Source organism: Microtus oregoni, unplaced genomic scaffold, assembly GCF_018167655.1.
Source record: "Microtus oregoni isolate MIOR12 unplaced genomic scaffold, Mior012 000048F_ref0000485, whole genome shotgun sequence".
Taxonomy (NCBI): domain Eukaryota; kingdom Metazoa; phylum Chordata; class Mammalia; order Rodentia; family Cricetidae; genus Microtus; species Microtus oregoni.
The window spans coordinates 8,037,308-8,056,660 of NW_024543222.1; positions in this window are offsets into that span (position 1 = coordinate 8,037,308).

Here is a 19,353-nt window from a genome sequence, read left to right on the forward strand (position 1 = left end):
AAGCTAGAGTTGGTTCTTAACCTCAACATTGATTTACTTTTCTCCAGTGAAGCTGTGCCACCTAGGAAGCCTGTTTACATTTTGAAGTCATCAAATGTATTTCTTTGCCCTCCCATACCACTATCGTCTACACTGTCTCTGCAGGTGATGAGGCCTAAGTGGGTGACTCTGGCTCCTTGGGGGTTTTAAGCAAAATTAAACAGGAACTCTCCTCCACAAATTACCTTTGTATGTCTTTATAGTATGTCTTTATAGGCATATCTCGCGAGGCCTGGGGGCATCCGGAACTACTTACCCATGTTTTTTCTGCAGAAGCATCTTGTCTTCATGCAAATTTGAAATGACAAGAGGGAAAGACCTCTTTCTTTCCAGCTTCTTTTTTATTTATTTATTTATTAAAGATTTCTGTCTCTTCCCTGCCACCGCCTCCCATTTCCCTTCCCCTCCCCCAAGCAATTCCTTCTCCCTCATCAGCCCAAAGAGCAATCAGGGTTCCCTGCCCTGTGGGAAGTGCAAGGACCACCCACCTCCATTCAGGTCTAGTAAGGTGAGCATCCAAACTGCCTAGGCTCCCACAAAGCCAGTACGTGCAGTAGGATCACAAACCCATTGCCAATGTTCTTGAGTTCTCAGTAGTCCTCATTGTCCGCTATGTTCAGCGAGTCCGGTTTTGTCCCGGGCTTTTTCAGACCCAGGCCAGCTGGCCTTGGTGAGTTCCCAATAGAACATCCCCATTGACAAAGGTCTGATCTCCAAAATATATAAAGAACTCAAGAAACTAGACCGTAAAAGGCTAATCAACCCAATTATAAAATGGGGCACTGAGCTGATCAGAGAATTCTCAACAGAAGTTCAAATGGCCAAAAGACACTTAAGGTCATGCTCAACTTCCTTAGCGATCAGGGAAATGCAAATCAAGACAACTTTAAGATACCATCTTACACCTGTCAGAATGGCTAAAATAAAAAACACCAATGATAGCCTTTGCTGGAGAGGTTGTGGAGAAAGGGGTACACTCATCCATTGCTGGTGGGAATGCAAACTTGTGCAACCACTTTGGAAAGCAGTGTGGCAGTTTCTCAGGAAATTCGGGATCAACCTACCCCTGGACCCAGCAATACCACTCTTGGGAATATACTCAAGAGATGCCCTATCATACAATAAAAGTATATGCTCAACTATGTTCATAGCAGCATTGTTTGTAATAGCCAGAATCTGGAAACAACCTAGATGCCCTTCAATGGAAGAATGGATGAAGAAAGTATGGAATATATACATATTAGAGTATTACTCTTCCCAGCTTCTTATCCCAAGTCTTTTTGTGGCCATTTGGTCAAACTGTGTAGGGAAAATTCAGGTGATCTGGAACTTCTGGATGCATATTTGTTTTGAAAACTGAACATGAATGTTTGTTCACACTCACTTGTTTCTGTGATACTAATGCCTTGGCAAAACTGAGGCAGGGACAGTCTGCTCCTTGCATAATGTTCTGAGACGTCTGCCTCGGTGTAAAGAATGGGAAATCAGGTAGTTAAGGAGTCAGTCAAGGGAGCTGTGTTTCTTATATTTTTGGTTGTGAGTCTAGCCTTTAACGGCTGAGCCATCTCTCCAGCCTCCGTGTCTTCTCGCTAGGGAAGGAGTTAGATGTGAGGCAAATGTGTCTGCTGTAACCATGTCTCCTGAAGATCAGAGTGCTCCTTTGTGGTCAGTCATCCTTGAACCAAGTTAGGTTCTTCCCACTCTATCTGTCATTAAGACCTTAGCTCTTTCCTAACTACCACTCATGCACACCTTACGAGACCTGGATAGAGGTGGGCAGTCCTTGGGCTTCCCACAGGTCAGGGAACCCTGATTGCTCTTCAAGCAGATGAGGGAGGGGGACTTGATCGGGGGAGGGGGAGGGAAATGGGAAGCGGTTGTGGGGACGAGGCAGAAATCCTTAATAAATAAATAAATTTAAAAAAAAAAGAAGTAGAACAAGACTGCCCCTCTCCAACTTGTGTCTTTCTTAAGAGGGTCATGGGAGGAAGTACTGTAGAAGGGAGATCTGTACCACCATGAGTTGGAAGGAGATGTGTGTGTGGGGGGGGGACCTAACCTCATGAATATGCAAAGAATCTCATAAATATTTATTAAAGTATTTGAAACCCACAATGCAGAGTCAATTATATTGGTAACTGTCTTCAAGCCAGGCTGCTGCAATCTTTCTATTCTTTCTTTGCAGTATGTAGTTTGCTTTGCTGAGTTATGTGCTGCTTAAACTGTCTGTGTCTCTTGGCTGAAGTCTTTCCATCGAGACAAGATGGTAATAGTTACCCAGTAACAAATACAGTGAGGAGAAAAAGGATTGGAAGGATGTTGGGACCAATTAAGTCCTGGCCTTCAGCTGCCCTTCCCTGTCTAGAGCCTTCTGATTGAAGTTACTAGAAGCTGTGCCTAGCTTAGAGGATCAGAGAATGGGATTTTCACCTGTTGGCCATTGACTGCAGAGTATTTAAGTCTCCATGGTGCTATTAAAGAAGAGCTTTTGTACCAGCGATTGGAAGTCTGTGTGTTGGTCTGTCTCTGCGTGTGTTTCCTCAACCTCCAGCCCCTTGCCCGAAGCTAGCAAACTGGATTCTAGTGCATAGAGCGCAAATGGGGGTCCGTGGTGTGCAGCAGAAGGAGTGAAACCCAGTGGGTAACAGTAGCAACATAGGTGAGATCCGATGACTTCTCAGAAAGAAGATGGCAAGGAGTAGATTAGGGAACTTTTAAAGAGAGAGATGTAAGAGGTGTCTGTTGATTTGGCTGTTGAGAAGAGAGAGAAATAGACTCTGAACCTCTTTAGCTAAAGCCAACATATGGAGAGAGGTGGCTTTTTCTGAAGAGTGGGAGACCGTGGAGCACTGCTGGAAGAGTGTGGATGGGAGTGTGTGAACAGGAAGATTTATGAATGAATTGTTTTGTTTGATGAGTTCTAAGTTTTACAGTTGTATTTATGAGCCTGGAGTTCAGGAAGGGTTCAAGATGAGACCTATAAATTTAAAACTCATCTTCAGACAGATGCTTTTTAAATCCCTGAGATTGGAAGAGATTAGTCAGAGGAAAGTGTCTTTAGTGAACAGGAGAAATTCTATTGGAGTCTGTCTGACTCTAATGTTTAGAGTTTCCTAGGCAGCAGATCAGGAGCAAGAGAGAATTAAATGCATTTGATGAGTTCAGTGGTCATAGGCAAGTGGGTTATGTATGACCTATCCAGATCTGTTAACAAACGAAGAGCCAGATGAGTGGTTTGGAGACAGTAAACAGGGGAGTGGTGATCTTCGGAATAGTTGCATTATGATGGAGAAGCAAGAGGATAAAGGTGGGAAAGTAGATTAAAGATAGAGAGGGAGGAGAGGAAGAGATAGTAGAGGGAGGGAAAGGGAGGGGAGGGAGAGGGAGAGAAAGGGAGGGGAGGGAGATGAGTGACGTGGCATTCCCCTCTGTACGCTGTGAATACCACTAGTGAAGAAAGAAACTGCCTTGGCCTGTTGATAGGGAAGAACTTAGGTAGGTGGGTAAAATTAGAGTGAATGCTAGGAGAAAGGAAGCAGAGTTAGAAGAAGCCATGTAGCTGCAGCCAGAGACAGACACTGGGAACTTTACCCGGTAAGCCACAGCTATGTGGCAGTATACAGATTACAAGAAATGAGTTAAATTAATATGTAAGAAATAGCCAATAATAAGCTAGAGCTAATGGGCCAAGCAATGATTTAATTAATACAGTTTCTGTATGATTCTTTTGGGACTGAATAGCCAGGAACAACAAGCAGCCTCCTCACAACAGAAGAAGAGTGAAGAAAGGGGAGGTAGGAGAAAGGAGGGGGGAAGAGGTGAGAGGAAGAGAGAGAGGGAGAATAGGAACAAGAAACAAATCTTTAGCAGGATGAGGGGGACAATGAAAAACAAAAAGGAAGATTCGCTTTGCTAAGGCCTTGGAAGACCTAGGAAGGAACAGGGAAAGCCCAGTGAATGAGCACTCCTATGAACTGTAGTAGTGGGTATTTGCCATGATGCTATATATTTGTCCAGATCTATAGAATGCATAACATCCAGAGTGAACTTGCATGTAAACTGTGGATTTCTATATTAAGCATTAGTGAGTTCATTACTTGTAACAAACAAAACAGTCCAGTGAGGAATGTCGGAAATGGAAGAGGCCATGCATGGAGGGGTAGGCCTACCTAGGGGATTCTACACTCAATTTTGCAGGAAGCCTAGAATTGCTCTAAAATTATATCCTCTTAAAATTAGTAAAACTCAAATAAACAGGCAGAGTAGATATTCAGATTACTGAAATTTAAGTCCATTCATTTCATCCTTAGCACATTTTAGAAGGAAATGGGCTGTGTGCTGTTCCAACAATGTCATTAAAATGATTTGTTTCTTTTTACTTCAGTTGGGTGATACAAGAACATGTTGAGCCGTAGTGCAGAGAAAAGGATTGACCCTTTTCCTTTTTATACAGTTCTCTAAATTATCCAAAAGTGACCCGTGTATATGATATTTGTGACCCATGCACATGACAGCAATTTGCATCCTTTGAGGGAGGGTGGGGAGAGGATAACCTAGAATAGAGGCACAAAACTAGATAATAATGTGTAGAAAGTAACAAACAAAATTAAGAATTTTTTTAATGTTTTTTTTTTGTTGTTGTTGTTGTTGTTGTTTGTTTTTCGAGACAGGGTTTCTCTGTGGTTTTGGAGCCTGTCCTGGAACTTGCTCTTGTAGACCAGGCTGGTCTCAAACTCACAGAGATCCGCCTGCCTCTGCCTCCCAAGTGCTGGGGTTAAAGGCGTGCACCACCATCGCCCGGCTAATGGTTTGTTACTACAAAACAATTATCGTTGTGATACAGAATTTAGAGTGGATTTTTTTTTTTTGGCTTTTTCGAGACAGGCTTTCTTTGTGTAGCTTTGGCTGTTCTGGAACTTGCTCTGTGGACCAGGCTGGCCTTGAACTCACAGAGATCTGCCTGTTTTTGCCTCCCGAGTGCTGGGATTATACCTGTGTGCCACTGCTGCCCAGCTAATTGATTAATATTTATTTTTATGTTTTAGAATGATTTGTGTGTGTGTATGTTTGTGTGTTGTGTGTGTCCACATATGGGTATATGCATGTGCATGCAGGTGTATGTGGAGACCTAAAGAGGGTGCTGGATTCCATGGAAGTATATGTGGGTTCTGGGAACTAAACTGGGGTTCTCTGCAAGAGCAGAATATGCTTTTAAGTATTCAGACATCTCTCCATCCCAAGAATAGACAATCGTTGGTCAGAATTATGTAGATAAATCAAAGATGATAGTGTCAGCCTTTGGGGTCTATCAAAGACCTTCATCTTTGTCACTGAATGGCAAGAGATCAAAGGGTAAAAAGGTAATAATATGGAATAAACATCCTTTAATCCTGTTATTGAAGATGCTGCCCTTATGATCCAATTCTTCCCAAAGCCCCAACTTTTGAATATTTTTGCAGGGGAGACGAAGATCTTTTGAAAAGTTGTTTTCCATCTAAAATTTTCTTTCCGACCTGCCTTTTCCTGAAACTAATAAAAATAATTTATCTGTTTTGGAGTTCAGTTTATAAAAGTTTCTGAAAGCCAACACATTTTAGCGATTTCTTGAATACTACAAATGTCTTACTTTAAAAAAAAAATTACAACACCATATGTGTGCAGCTCCCATGAGTAGACTTCAGGGAAGTTTTAACAGTTAATGTAGGTTTTCTCTTTCTTTTGAAACCCAGCATGTGGGTTTAGTGCTTATTACAGCAAACGACTGAGTGCCGTGGGCTGATTTAAGATGAGAAATGGGAGCTGCACTAAAAGCTTGGTTGTGGAGTTCTGCCAGGAACCCCTCCCCGAACAAGCCTTATACTTACCAGGAACTGTTGATACAGTCCGTGGATACGTAGTTGTTCATAGCCTCTGGTCACGTAGACATATGGCTTGCTGGGCCATCGCTAGTCTCTTGCAGAATGTTGTATTCAAGCACTGTGCCAAGCAAGTGACTGCGGAGAAGATGGATATGTCTCCTATCTGAATCATTCGTTCTCTTTTTCCATGACACAAACCCTCTGAAAGTCCCAATTGCAAGCCTTTAATTTTTAAAAATCCAAACCGTGTGGTGGAGTCCACCCAACTATTAAAAACACAAATCATGTAGCCACAGACTGGCCGCTCTGACAACAAGCCTATGTGTGAAGTCTGACATGGCTTGACCACCCCAAGCAACTAAAGACAATGTCCCTACTGAAAATGAAGCAGAATTGCCTCTGTGGTGGAAGAACCTGCATTCACCGTTGTTCACTACATCTGTTGTGATCAGCCAGAGCTGGAGCATTCATCCAGAGACCTGAAAAAGAGGCATTCACAAGGGAGACATATAGCCAACATATCTGATAGCCAATCAGGGTTAGACTGAGAGAGCAAAGCATGAAACAGATGTCATGATGTAGGAGAGGAGATTCTCTGCAATGAAGAGTATGCAGGGCTCTGTGAGGATCGCCATCATGAGGTACCAAAGCCAATGCCTTAAGGGAACCACAAAGGTGAAGTGTGGGTTCTGCCAAGAACAGAAAGGTGATGCGTTCTAAAGCTGAGGGAGGTGTGCTATATACCAGTGGGGCAAGCCATCCGTGCTCTTGAAGTTTTTCTACCTGTCTGTAGATATCTTAGTTGTGGGTCTTTCGCTAGACAATGTGTGTGAGAGGAAGGTCACAGCCCACACACCTGACAGCAGTGTTTTTCACCTGGCACTTGGCAGATGTAGTCAACTTCTCTCTTTTCTAGAATGAGTACTATGGTTTCCCAAATCATGTCTCTGGGGTTTTCTGTCTTAGTTTCCCCGTTAGGTGGAAGAAGGGTGGAGGAGTGGCATTAAAGTCAGCTTTCCAATATTCTACAGTAGGAAGCTTGAGTTAGACCAATGATGATGAAGATGCCACATAGATCTTGTTTTTTGAGTCTAGAGCTCAAAGCAAAGGTTAATACAGCACATTTGGAGTAAAGAGGGACCTAACATGCAAAAGCATGTTAGGGAGTGTGTGAGAAGAGCAGCCCATCATCCTTCTGAGACACTACCATTTGTTCTTGTTCATTGGTTCTTCATTGTCCAATAGAATATCACTTCGACTACCATTGAGATGGGTGTGAGAGGCACTGCTTTCCTAATCCACATTAGATAGTCAAGATCTTAAATTAACATCCTTTGTAAGTGGTCTTTCTCCTCAAACTCTGTAGCAGATTCAAAAGACAATCTACAGAATGCAGAAACTAATTTTGTGGCTTAGAATCCAGAAATCATTTTTTAAAAATACAAAAGATTTATTTGATCTAAATAAAGACCAAAATTCAGAAAATATTTAAAACTGAGAGATGGTTCAGCAGTTAAGAGCTTTTATGGCTCTTGCAAAGAGTCAGGGTTTGCTCCCCAACACCCAAGTCATTTGGCTCACAACTGACTTTAACTCCAGCTCCAAGGCAATCTTGTTCTCTTCCTGGCCTTCAAGGCCACTGTACATGCACACCTCCACACAGACACACAGGCATTCGCATATTTAAAACTACATTGCTTTTTTATAATGTGTTCAAGTAGATGCATTCTGGTGAAGCACAGAGTTTGTTTCCAGTGGAAGACGTTCTCAGAGTTCATAGGTTAATTCTTTAGCTTTCCCAAGTACCAAGTTTCCAACCCAACTCAGCGTTACTCTAGCAAATGCAGGCACTATTTTAAGTAAGATGTCTGCTGTGACATACTGAGTGATATTGAAACATCACTAGCTGCTTCTGTTCCATGATCACGTCACTTTGCAATTCCAAAGTTCGGCGGTGTGACAAGAATAGAACACCAGGGTAGGGTATTTGCCACATCATTGTGCGTCACTCTAAATGGAACATTTCCTACCCAAAGTGAAAATAGCCTAGTCTGGCACTTCTCTAAGCTGGGGAAGGAAAAAAACAATCGTCTGTCAAAGACACTATTTTTATGAGGATTTAACTGGGCACAAATTAAATTTGTGGCTTGGCCAAAGACATAAATATTTGCAAAACATCTTGGAGATGACAGTGATATCCACATTGCCAATGGGTGTAGCTTAAAAATGATATGCTGTTGCATGCTTCTCAGAAAATGCTGAATAACGAACTGACTGGCCCACCATTCCTGTTGCAAACATTCCCTCCCCGACATAAAATTCTGCATTTGCAGAGCATGTTAGCGCTTTCATAGTAACACATGGGAAATTCTCTCTCGGCAGAATTAAATGGCACCCACCAGCAGAGCTCTGTGATCCCCGTGACTCCCACCATTCCCCCTGCTTTAGGCTTCAAGCCTGATCAATTCTTTCAAATGCATCATTCTAGTGTTATACTGACTGCCATTAAATTAAGAGGTATACCTTGTCAAAAAGACCATTCCCAGTGTAGACTGATAATTAAAATGATACAGAACTAGAGAGAAGGCTCAGTAGGTAAAGAACTCAGTGTTGCTCAAGCATAAGGTTCTGAGTTTAGATCTCTAGGACCCACAAGAATTCTTGGTGGGTAACACACATCTAATTCCAGCACTCCTATATAGAGAGATGGGAGGAGCCTGGCACACATATCTGCAATTCCAGCACTCCTATAGAGAGATGGGAGGAGCCTGGCACACACACACTAGGGAACAATGAGATCCTGCCTCAAGGCAGAAGGCAAAAACTGACATTTGGACTATTCTCTGGCCTCCGTGTACACGATAAACGTGCCTCTCTCCAACATTTATGCACACACATACAACATGCACACATCATACGAATCCATACACACACCCACTCACACTTCCACGTACATTAAAAAAAAAACTATGATATTCTTTTAAAAGAATTATACTTATATAAGAAAAATACATCTTAAAAGATTTTTTTCTTTGCTATTTCTGTCACCAGAAAAATGAATGTAACTTTGGTTAAACTTAAGTAGTACTCCTGCAGTTATTATACGTCAGGTCAAAGGAAGGTTTCCCGTGGGAGTGTGCTCTGAAGGAAATCTTAATTTACAGGAACTGGTTTCCCCAGTCCTTTTGTTCCCATGATATTAAGTGATTGAACACAGTCTGGTTTGGAAATAATTCCTCGTCCTCCTGTGTGCCAGGATGAGTTTGAAATGCGTAGAGGCTTCCTATGGAAAACAAAAGCGTTCTGTTGACACGGCACCGATGACAGGGTGTCATTTTCAGGACGCATCCAACTGGATCCAGTCTCACCTAACTTCTACAGAAACCTTCAACACTGATAGGGTTCTCGGCGAATCTTACGAATACAAGTTAACGTAAAAGTGGACCTTGAGAAAGTTATGTTAAATCTGTTCCCCACTCCCTGCCAAGGCCATACACTATATTTTTTTTTCCATAGAAAATAACCACCAAAAAGAAAACCTGACAGAGGCAGAAAGTAACTTAGTGACTTTCTGAAGCTAGGCGCAGAGATAAAGTCTGACAGCCAAAGTAAAAAACCTGGTGGATTTTTTCATCTCAAAATCAGGGATAGTGGTAGTGATGGTGGTGGTAATGGCGGAAGTGGTGGTGGTGATGGTAACATTTCCCAAAGTTTAATAGTGGTTTACTGACATAATATTATATATTTGCTAAACATAAATCTTATCTCAATGAATCTGATGAAAAAGCAAAGGGCCTAATAGTGATCAGATATTTACCAGAGTTATGATGTTACTAGACACTTATCAAGCATCTTGACAGATACTCTTCATGTTGCAAAGAAATTGGGAGAGGAATGCAATTTTACTTTGTTCCCCCACAAGAGTAAGAAGTAGAGATGCTGCCTTGACTCAAGTGGATGGTGTCCAGGGCTTTCTTTAGCATTTCTGAAACAGTTTTACAGTGCCATCAAATAATTCTATAATTCAGATTAGTAAATGCTGAGAGTCGATTCTGTGTTTGCCATGTCTGCAATGTGTGTGTGTGTGTGTGTGTGTGTGTAGTAGGGTTCATAACAATTGTAGCCTAGCTTCTGCCCTGAAAGTTAATATTGTTTATTAAAAAAAAAAGGGGGAGGTAACTATTTAAAAACACCAAAAGGATGTTTGGAGCTATAGAAGACACTTAGACAAGTTAGCCCTGCAAGAGTTCCACTCAGCAACGGCCACAAGACAGTATCAGGAGTAGTTAGACACAAAGGGGCATTTGTCAAATGGATGCTAAATTTGTAGCACCCAATAGGCTGAGAGATGCTCTGGGCAAGTGTGGAACCAAGTCAAAATGTCCTTGGAAAGTGAAACTACAACCTGTTTACTTTATCATGTGACCCAGGCAGATGCGTGGATAGGTCTTAGAAGAAAGACTGAGTAGGAATGGATGACAGGAACAAAATGACCCCATGAGAATAAAAATCATCAGTAGAATCACAGAGTTGTCTCAGGTAGGGGAAGGTGGCTAAATAGCTGTTATTCCTAGTATTCATTCAGTCCTTTCTACCCCTTGCAAGACTGGCACTTGACTCAGGAAAACCAAGTCTAAGAAATAAATGGAATTTACCCAGCATTATATTTTCTTGAGGTTAGAGAATGTGCTTGGTACCTCAGAATGGAGGAGTCCTTTTCCTCTGCAGCCAGAATTGCAAAATCAAAGGTCCCTAGGCATGAGATTGGCAAAGTAAATGAATGACACATTTTTAAGCATCGTGGAAATGATAGAAATTAGCAACTGGCATTTGGCTTTGTCTTCCAGAAACAATAAGGAATGCTGGGACCGTGGCAAATGTGTCATTACAAAGCCGATGCACTAGCAATTCTCAGGAGGGGAAAGTCTAGACCTTGGGTTGCAAAAGTCAGAATTTAGGAATCAACTTGGACGTTGTTTCCCTTTTCCTCTCACTTTACAGCCAAATCCTGGACTCTCACTTATATGGCTCTAACAAGAAGTGATCTCACAGGATCCCCAATTTGAACGTTTAGTCACCAGCCAGTGTTGCTGTTTCGGAAAGCTTTGCAACCTTTGGGGTGAGAGGCATGCATGGCAGCGATGTGTTGTTGGAGGTGAATGTTGAAGCTCATCATCCTGTTGGCTGCCATTCTCATCTTTTCCTCTTGGCCGATGCCATGGGAGAACTGGAGGCAACATGCTCCCACCACTACGGTCAGGAACCGGTCCCAGCCACCACACCTTCACTACAATGAAGCTTTGGGCCAAAGTAAACCTGCCCTCCCTTAAACTGATTCTGTCACAATGACTAGAAGAGCAACTAATACACTCTCTTCAAGATGTAACCAAAATGCGGAACTGAGGATGTAGCTCGGTGAGGAGCTTGTCTAGCAGACCTGAAGCTCTGGGTTCCAACAGCCAGACATGGTGGCTTGGGAGAGAAGAGAGCAAGTCTCACAGAACAGAAAACAAATGACCACGCAGGCAAACAAACCAAACCAGACAGTCTCCGTCCAGCTCCTCTTTCTAACCTCACTTTGAGTTGTCTAGGTCTTTTCAGGCTTTATTTTGGCACAAAGACAACCTCAGGGGTGGCAGAGATGCCTCAGTAGTTAACAGAGCTTACTCTAACAGAAGACTAGAATTCAGTTCCCAGAATCCAAACTGAGTGGCTCACAACTTTTTGTACTTCCAGTTCCAGAGAATTGGACAGCCTCTTCTGGCCTCAGCAGGCACCCGAACTCACATTTACTTATCTACCACCTGCATGCATATAAACATAGTTAAAAAAAAAGATAACCACAAAAAGGTGAAAATGTCAATCATTTTCTGAGACAAACAATTTTATTGTGCTAATTCAAAAAGAAAACAGTAATTAGAATTTATTTGAAGTATCCCATGATTTAATAAAAGATACATCCATTAATTAAAAATATGGGCAAAAGGTTTAAAGAAATACTTCACTCTAAAGATATTCCATATCCTAATCGTTGCCAAAAAGTATCATAAAGGACAGGCACATTAATGCCATCTTGAGATGCTAGTGTATGTACATGAAAAGGGACATTTTTATCTTAGGGGAATATTTATATTGCTTTCATATGTTTTGTGTGTATTGTTTGTAAGAAAGATGACAAAAATTATCATCCCATTATTCTGTGATACAGGACTTTGAGTGGCTGTAGGATCTCTTACTAAGAGCAAACCAGGATTTCCATCAAAGCTAGATGATTGACTGAAAGCTTAGCTTTCATGTGATATTTTAGAAACCTGGGCTTCTCCACAGTTGTTGATTTAGAGGCTTCAGTCATCCCTAGGTTCTTGCATGTGCATTATACTCCGGAGACACAGGAAAGTTCTGATGTTGTTACCCAAAACCAGTTGATCATAATGACATTATCATGCTCCCCTCTACTGATTAAAGCCAAATCACAAGTCCCACTGCACTCAAGGGAAGGGAACAATCATTCAGGGACAAGAATACAAGAGAGTGATGTCTTCTGGAGCAGTATTAGTAGCTGCCTACAACAACATGACCTGACGAAGGACTTGTATCCAAAATAGTAATGAATTCTACCACTCAATAAAAAGATATAGAGCTCAATTAAAACACAGGAAAAGCACTTGAGCAGGCATTTCTCATAAGGAGACACCTGATACCCAAAAAGCATATGAGCAAGTGCTCTGTATCATTAGTCATCAAGGAAATTCTAATTAAAACCGCAAAGAGGTTCTACTACACACCCACCATGAAGCTAAATTTAAGTACCCGACAATACTGACTATTGTCCACAAGGCAGAGTGATTAGAACTCTCATTACTCCTCATGGGAGTGCAAATGGACCAACCACAATGGGAAACACTTTAGCATTTTCTAATAAAGTTAAACACACTCCTACTCATGACCCAACAGTTCCATTCTAAGGTAGATTTTAAGAGTAAAGAACACATAGTTCACACACACTGATGTTTTTCTTGCTGTTATATCCTTGGGCTCTAGAACTATGCCTGGGTCATAACAATTGCTTAATTCCTGTTTATTCAGAACTGAGTGAAGGATGTGGCTATTGAGATGGCTCACTGGTTAAGAGTACTGTAACTGGAGGTTTCTCTCCCGCCTGCTGGTCCCTGTGGCCACTTATGAAATAACCATTCAAAGGCTTAATATTAATTATGATTCTTTGGCCAATGGCTCAGGCTTATTAGTAGCTATCTCTTACATTTAAATTAACCCATTTCTATTAATTTGTGTATTGCCTCATGGCCCGTGGCTTATCAGTGCTCTGGCATGTTGCTCCTTCGGTAGTGGCTGGCATCTCACTTCAGTCCACCTTCTCCTCCCCCCTGTATCTTTCCACCTAATGATATTCTGTCCTTCCATAGACCAAAATAGTTTCTTTATTAACCAATGGTATAAGACATATTCGCAGTATACTTAGGGGATTCTCACGATAGAACATTAGCTACTCTTACAAAGGATGCAAGTTCAATTCCCAACACCCATGAGAGGCAATTCACAACTGCCTGTAAATACAGCTCTTAGGGACCTGACGCCTCTGACCTCCTTATACATAGTCATTCTTGTAAACATGCTCCCACACAAAGTATCACGCACACACACACACACACACACACACACACACACACACAAATCTTATAAAAGATATGAGCAGAGGTGATAATCTCTGTTGGTAGTATGGTTTTGAGTGATCCTTTGACTTCTGTTTGGGAACATCTCCAGTTCCTTCTACCAACAAACACTTTCCCACTATTGAACTCTTAATACATTTGTATCAAAAAAACTTTTCACAGAATATTCTGTGCTTTTGGTGTGTTACCAACAGGATCTTTGTTGAGGATCAGATGCAGAACTTCTTAAACTCAGACTCCTGGGCTCTATCTAGAGAGTTTCTGATTCATTTAGAGGTGGACCTCAGAATTTATACCTCATTTTTTCATCTTCAATTTTTACCTCCCTTATTCCTCCTATGACTCATCCCTCAACTTTATGTGCTCTTCGCTTTTAAGCCATTTCAATGTACTTACTACTTCCTGTGTGTGCACAGGTGTAGGGCTAGCTACTGAATCTAGTTAACCTTTCAAGGGCTGCATCTCTAGAGAATTGTTATTTTCCATCTCTGCAGCATGCATCAATTACCAATAGCTTTTCAGATTGGGGTCAGACTTAATGAGTCCCTTCAGCAATCCATGCTGGGATTTCGGCTGGCTTGATCCTGGGCAAGTCTTTTGCATTCAGACTCAGCCACTCCAAAGTAATATGTGCAGTGCCCTGTTAAGTTGAGCAAATAATGTTTCATCAGAGATATCCACAGATGTCTACTACTGTCCTTTCATGAAGAGGTTTGAGCCTCCTAGGAAGTGGGTGTGACATAGATTTTTACCCTGTATGTTTTTTAACTTTGTTTTGCATTTTACATTTCAGCTTCAGGGTTTTATCTTGGAAATTTTTTGTTTGTTTTCCCACTAATATGTGCCATCCTAGTGTGCATTTATATTCTGGATTGAAACTCAAGGTGTTCATTTGTTTATTTGTTTGTTTGCCCCCCCCCCCCCGTGTGTGTGTGTGTGTGTGCAGTGATTGTGATTGGGTACCATCTTGGATCAGGTGTTCCAAATACGTGTTCAAACGTGATTATTTTTTTACTTTTTTTTTCTGTTTTTTTTTTTTTTTTACATATGAACCACAGTTTCCCTCTCTCCTCTCCTCCCATTCCCTCCCTACCACCTCCCATCTACCTCCCCCATTCACTCTTCCTTTATCTCCCTTCAAAAAGGGGCAGGATCATGGGAGTCAACAAAGCAAGGCACAAGTTGAGACCAGACCATGCTCCTACCCCTGAGTTAGGCAAGAGTTGATTCTCTGGAAATCATTTGTAAGCAATTGCCCTATTGATCCTTAAAGGGTGGAGTTGTCATAGCAGAGACTAGGATGATGCTAAGCAAAGGGAGGAAGAGGGATTCTGGGTGAAATCATAGCTCAAGGGGATTCTCAGAGGGAATCTCTGGGGCTGGTGAGATGAGTAAACTTTTACTGCCTTTCACTCAATCACTGGCTAAAAGTCACCTGATAGGAAAACCTCACATAGAAGCTGCTCATAGAAACTAGTTCTGTCTTTGGGCTGCAGAACAAAGATGCTCTAGTGGCAAGAAATGCTTTAAGAAGAAAGTCCCAGACGCCAACCAGCTCTTAAACACAAAAGCACACCACACAGAGAGCTATTAATGGTGCAGAAACAGAACCAAGAGAATCTGTAGGTATTGTAAGAGGGGACCAACACTTGAAGTGTGGGGAGGATTGGCAGTTTCAAATTCACAAGTGTTGAGAACGTTTCTTTGAAGATGTCTGTAGGCATTTCCTTATTCTTTGGTGTTTGGCCATAAAGTATATGTGCACCATATGCATGCTGTGTCTACAGAGGTCAGAAGTGGGATTTGGCTCCCCTGAAATTAGAGTTGCAGGTGGTTGTGAGTTAACATGTATATGCTGGGAACTGAACCTGGGTCCACAAGAAGAGCAGCCAGTGCTCTCAGCTGCTGTACACATTTTCTTATAGTGACATTAGGATATTGGATAGGAACATAAGCATGTAAGTTTCCTACATCACACTGCACACTCTTCTTCAGTTTCCTTTGCCTAGAGTCTCAGAGTCTGGTTGGCATATTAGATATTCTGCATATCAGATTATTTCCATTGTCATTCACAACAATGGAAAATCACAGTTATGAAGTAGCAACGAAAGTAATTTTATGATTTGGGGTCCCACAACAGGGGGAATCATATTAAAGGGTCATAGCACTAAGAAGATTGGGAACCACTGCCTTGAAGAGTAAACCTCTTCTCTTCTTTTGGTTATTGTATTGTTGCGTGGTTTGTCAGAAACCAGCTAGCTAATAACTTGGGCTGTGAAGAGATGAGAAGATAGTGTTCCCTGTTTGAGAGATATTATTATTAAGGGGATGAGAAAAGAGGCTCATATTAGCAAAATGCCTGGGGAATATCTTTGACTCACCAAGTAGCTTCTAACACACATTAGTTAACAGAAATAATCTTAACAAAGGCTCAGTCTACTAAGTGAGGAAATTGTAACCTCACACGCCCCTGTGACAATGAGCCCAAACCATACCTGAAATTGTCCAAACACATTTTTTTTTTTGGTCTGGGGATTTATTTCAGGGTCACAGAAGAACACAAGCTCAACTTGATTCCAACCATATCCTTGGATTCTAGTGTGGTTTATGAAGAAGCAATAAAAAATCTAATAACTTTGAACTGCATGATATAGGTAGAAAATATGGCTAGTTGATGCAAGGAAATTTCATTATTCAGATATTCTTTGGAGTAGTAGACTGTTTTTGGTTTTTGACAGTTATTTTTCTTAACTTGATGCTAGTGGCTTCCTCTATGAATGGAGCAGTTTTCTTCAGTATTTTAAAATTATTCTAGTGGATGTTATTATCCATTACTAGAATTGACAGAATTTATTATTTTATCCAAATGGTCTTCAGGACCTAAATTTGAATAAAATATATTATCAATAAACAAATTAATTGTTAATTATTTTCTTAAGATGCCAAACCACTCCGCCAACACAAATAATTCCAATCAAACTAAATTAAACTGAATTAAAAGATGTCCATGTTTAATGGAGAGGGAAAGGGAAGAAGAAGGAGAGACCATGGGAAACCCAGAGACCACATGTTCATTCTCTGGGGGGCAGTGTTAATAGCCTGTGGGAGTGGTCCCTACCTTCCCTAAGGGCGGTCACCATTTGGCAGGAGTAGTTTATGTTGGGGGAGAAGAGAGAAGATACAATAGAAGAAAGAAGCCAAGACACAAGAAGGTTTACTTTCAATAAACTTCATTGTAAAGTTATGGAAGAATGTAGATCCACAATGCAAAACCTTACAGCTAGTGATAAAAACAATAAACAGATGATGGGAATATCGACAGAATCAAGGAGAAAGAAAAGTTGCTTGTATTATTTCATGAGGTGTGTTCAGCACTCTACCTTGCAAAAACACAGCAGCTTTGGGTATTTACTAAGAAACTATCTAGGTAATAAACACTTGGACCTCTCCCTCTATTTCCATCCCCACAGGGGAATCATCATTCACTAAGACTATCCATAAGCTAGAGGAAATGGGAGTCTATAAAGGGTACTGTGAGGATGGAAAGTCTCCAAGATGATTGTCTCTAAACTCTGCTCACATTTTAAGAATGAACACAACTATTTTATTCGTGGTTATGGTTTATTAGAGTCAAGAACTATATGTCAAATCCAGCAAAGTAGAGAAGCACAGCAATGCAGCTTCCTGATGAGTTTTCCTAGACCTTTCCTGTGAGCAGTGTCTGTTTCTACTAGCGATGACCAGTAGAAATATTCAGGAAGATTGCCCACTGGGGAAACTTATTAAGGGTTGGTCAGTTAGATGCAATGACTGTCCATGGGTGACCCTAGTTTCAAATGCCACCAAAGGAAGAACATGTGGTCCTAGGCACCCTCATTCACACCATCATTACAATGGATATCTGGACTAATCTAAATACTCCCATAAATCAGGACACTCTGAATAGAGAACACATTCCAGAGATTAGAGGTCACACTTCAGGATTTTGGATGAAAGGATAAGATTACTTCTTTATTGGGCACACATACATACGTTTGGGGAATGAGAATGAGATAGAGGTGGGCTACGTCTATTCAGAAAGTATTAAAAATGTCCTCTCCACCCTGTGGGGGAAGTGGCCTAGCAATATTAAACCAAGAGTGTGGCTCTTCAGAAAACCATCTTGTAGTTTGGCATCCACCAGAAGAGACTGGTGACAATGAGGAAAAGGATGGCGGGGGGGGGGGGGGGGCCGCGGGGGGGAGGGAGTCACATGAGGGAACGTGGAGCCAACGGAAGTTATTTTATCTGTGTCACTGTGTATACACAAGCTTCTTAAAAATCTTTTTCTGTGGGATCCTAAACATATATGAAACAGGAAAATTACCAGGAAAACAGTTGGATTTATCTAACATCCAGTTCATTGGCTACCAACTCGAGGTGCCTCGTGTTTATCTATACTGACTTTTTCTGCTTTTTCTCATTTTTCTAAATAAATTCTCAACAATGGCTATTTTTAACATAAGAATGTATATATTCTAACCCATAAGGGAATTTAAATTGTTTGTTGGATGCTACCACATACTTTGAGCATTTTCAGTGTGTTTAAATGTTGCTTAAAATGTTACTTTTGGGGAATTGCATTCTACTTTATTTGTTTCTCCCATTGCATTTTACTTCCTAACTTAACAGTATATTTAGATGACATTAGAATGATATCCTTTGATAAAGTCTATGGTTATTTCCTTAGCATAAGAATCATGAATGAGAATTTTGGTTCACACGTAGGGTAAAATTTTGTTTTAAGACACATAAAGTCCCTTTTACATTTAAAGATTTTCAAGTTAGTCTTTCTATGGCTTCAGTTATTGGCTAGTTGTTCATGTTTTTCCTCATTAGTCCAAGGGAGGATTCTGGTGCATGAAAAAAAAATTAGTTCCCAGACTTAAGGCGCTTATAAATTTTTAGGGTACATAAAATAGGTCTTGAAGTAGTAGTGCATGCAAAAAAAATTATGTACCTTTTGGAAGAAGTAGGAAAAGGCTGACTTAACATCCCCAGTCATTGTGAGAATCAAACGTACACAGTATTTGAAGACAGACTGGACAAAATAAAAATATATCCATGAACGCCATATCTGCTTGGTAAATAAATATCTGAGTTTATAAAACATGTCTTATATTTTTATTCTCAAAAATTGAGCAAATATTAGCAAATCAAACAAAATAAACAAATAAATGAGGACTGTTTACTCTTATAATGACTTGTATTTGTGCGTTTGACTGAAAAGAGCCCTTCAGTAGTTGTCTAGACAATTGCACCATTTGAATTGCATGTAAGTCATCTTGGATAGAAAACAAAAGACAGCTTGGGGAAACAAAGATTTCAGCCATGAGGAATGTGGTTCATTATGTTCAGAGCAAATAGAAACTACACAAGATGTAAGGACTGGTGGTGAGTATGTCTCTCTCTCTCTCTCTCTCTCTCTCTCTCTCTCTCTCTCTCTCTCTTTCTCTTAATGGGGAGACTCTGTCAACCAATCACATTTAGTTAAGGCTTGGCTACCCAGAGCCCAGGAAGAAAAACACTTTATAGATTAAGCCACATTTATATTAAAGAGTGGTGTTCTTAAATCAACCATGGCAAACTCATAAAGTGTTCTTGTTGCATAACTTTTACATATATGCATACTTATATATTATGATTCAATTTTAAACATTTCCTAACTTATTAAGTAGTCTTTCTGCATTACCTCACTATACTGAGAGCTGTGCAAATCTGGGCCA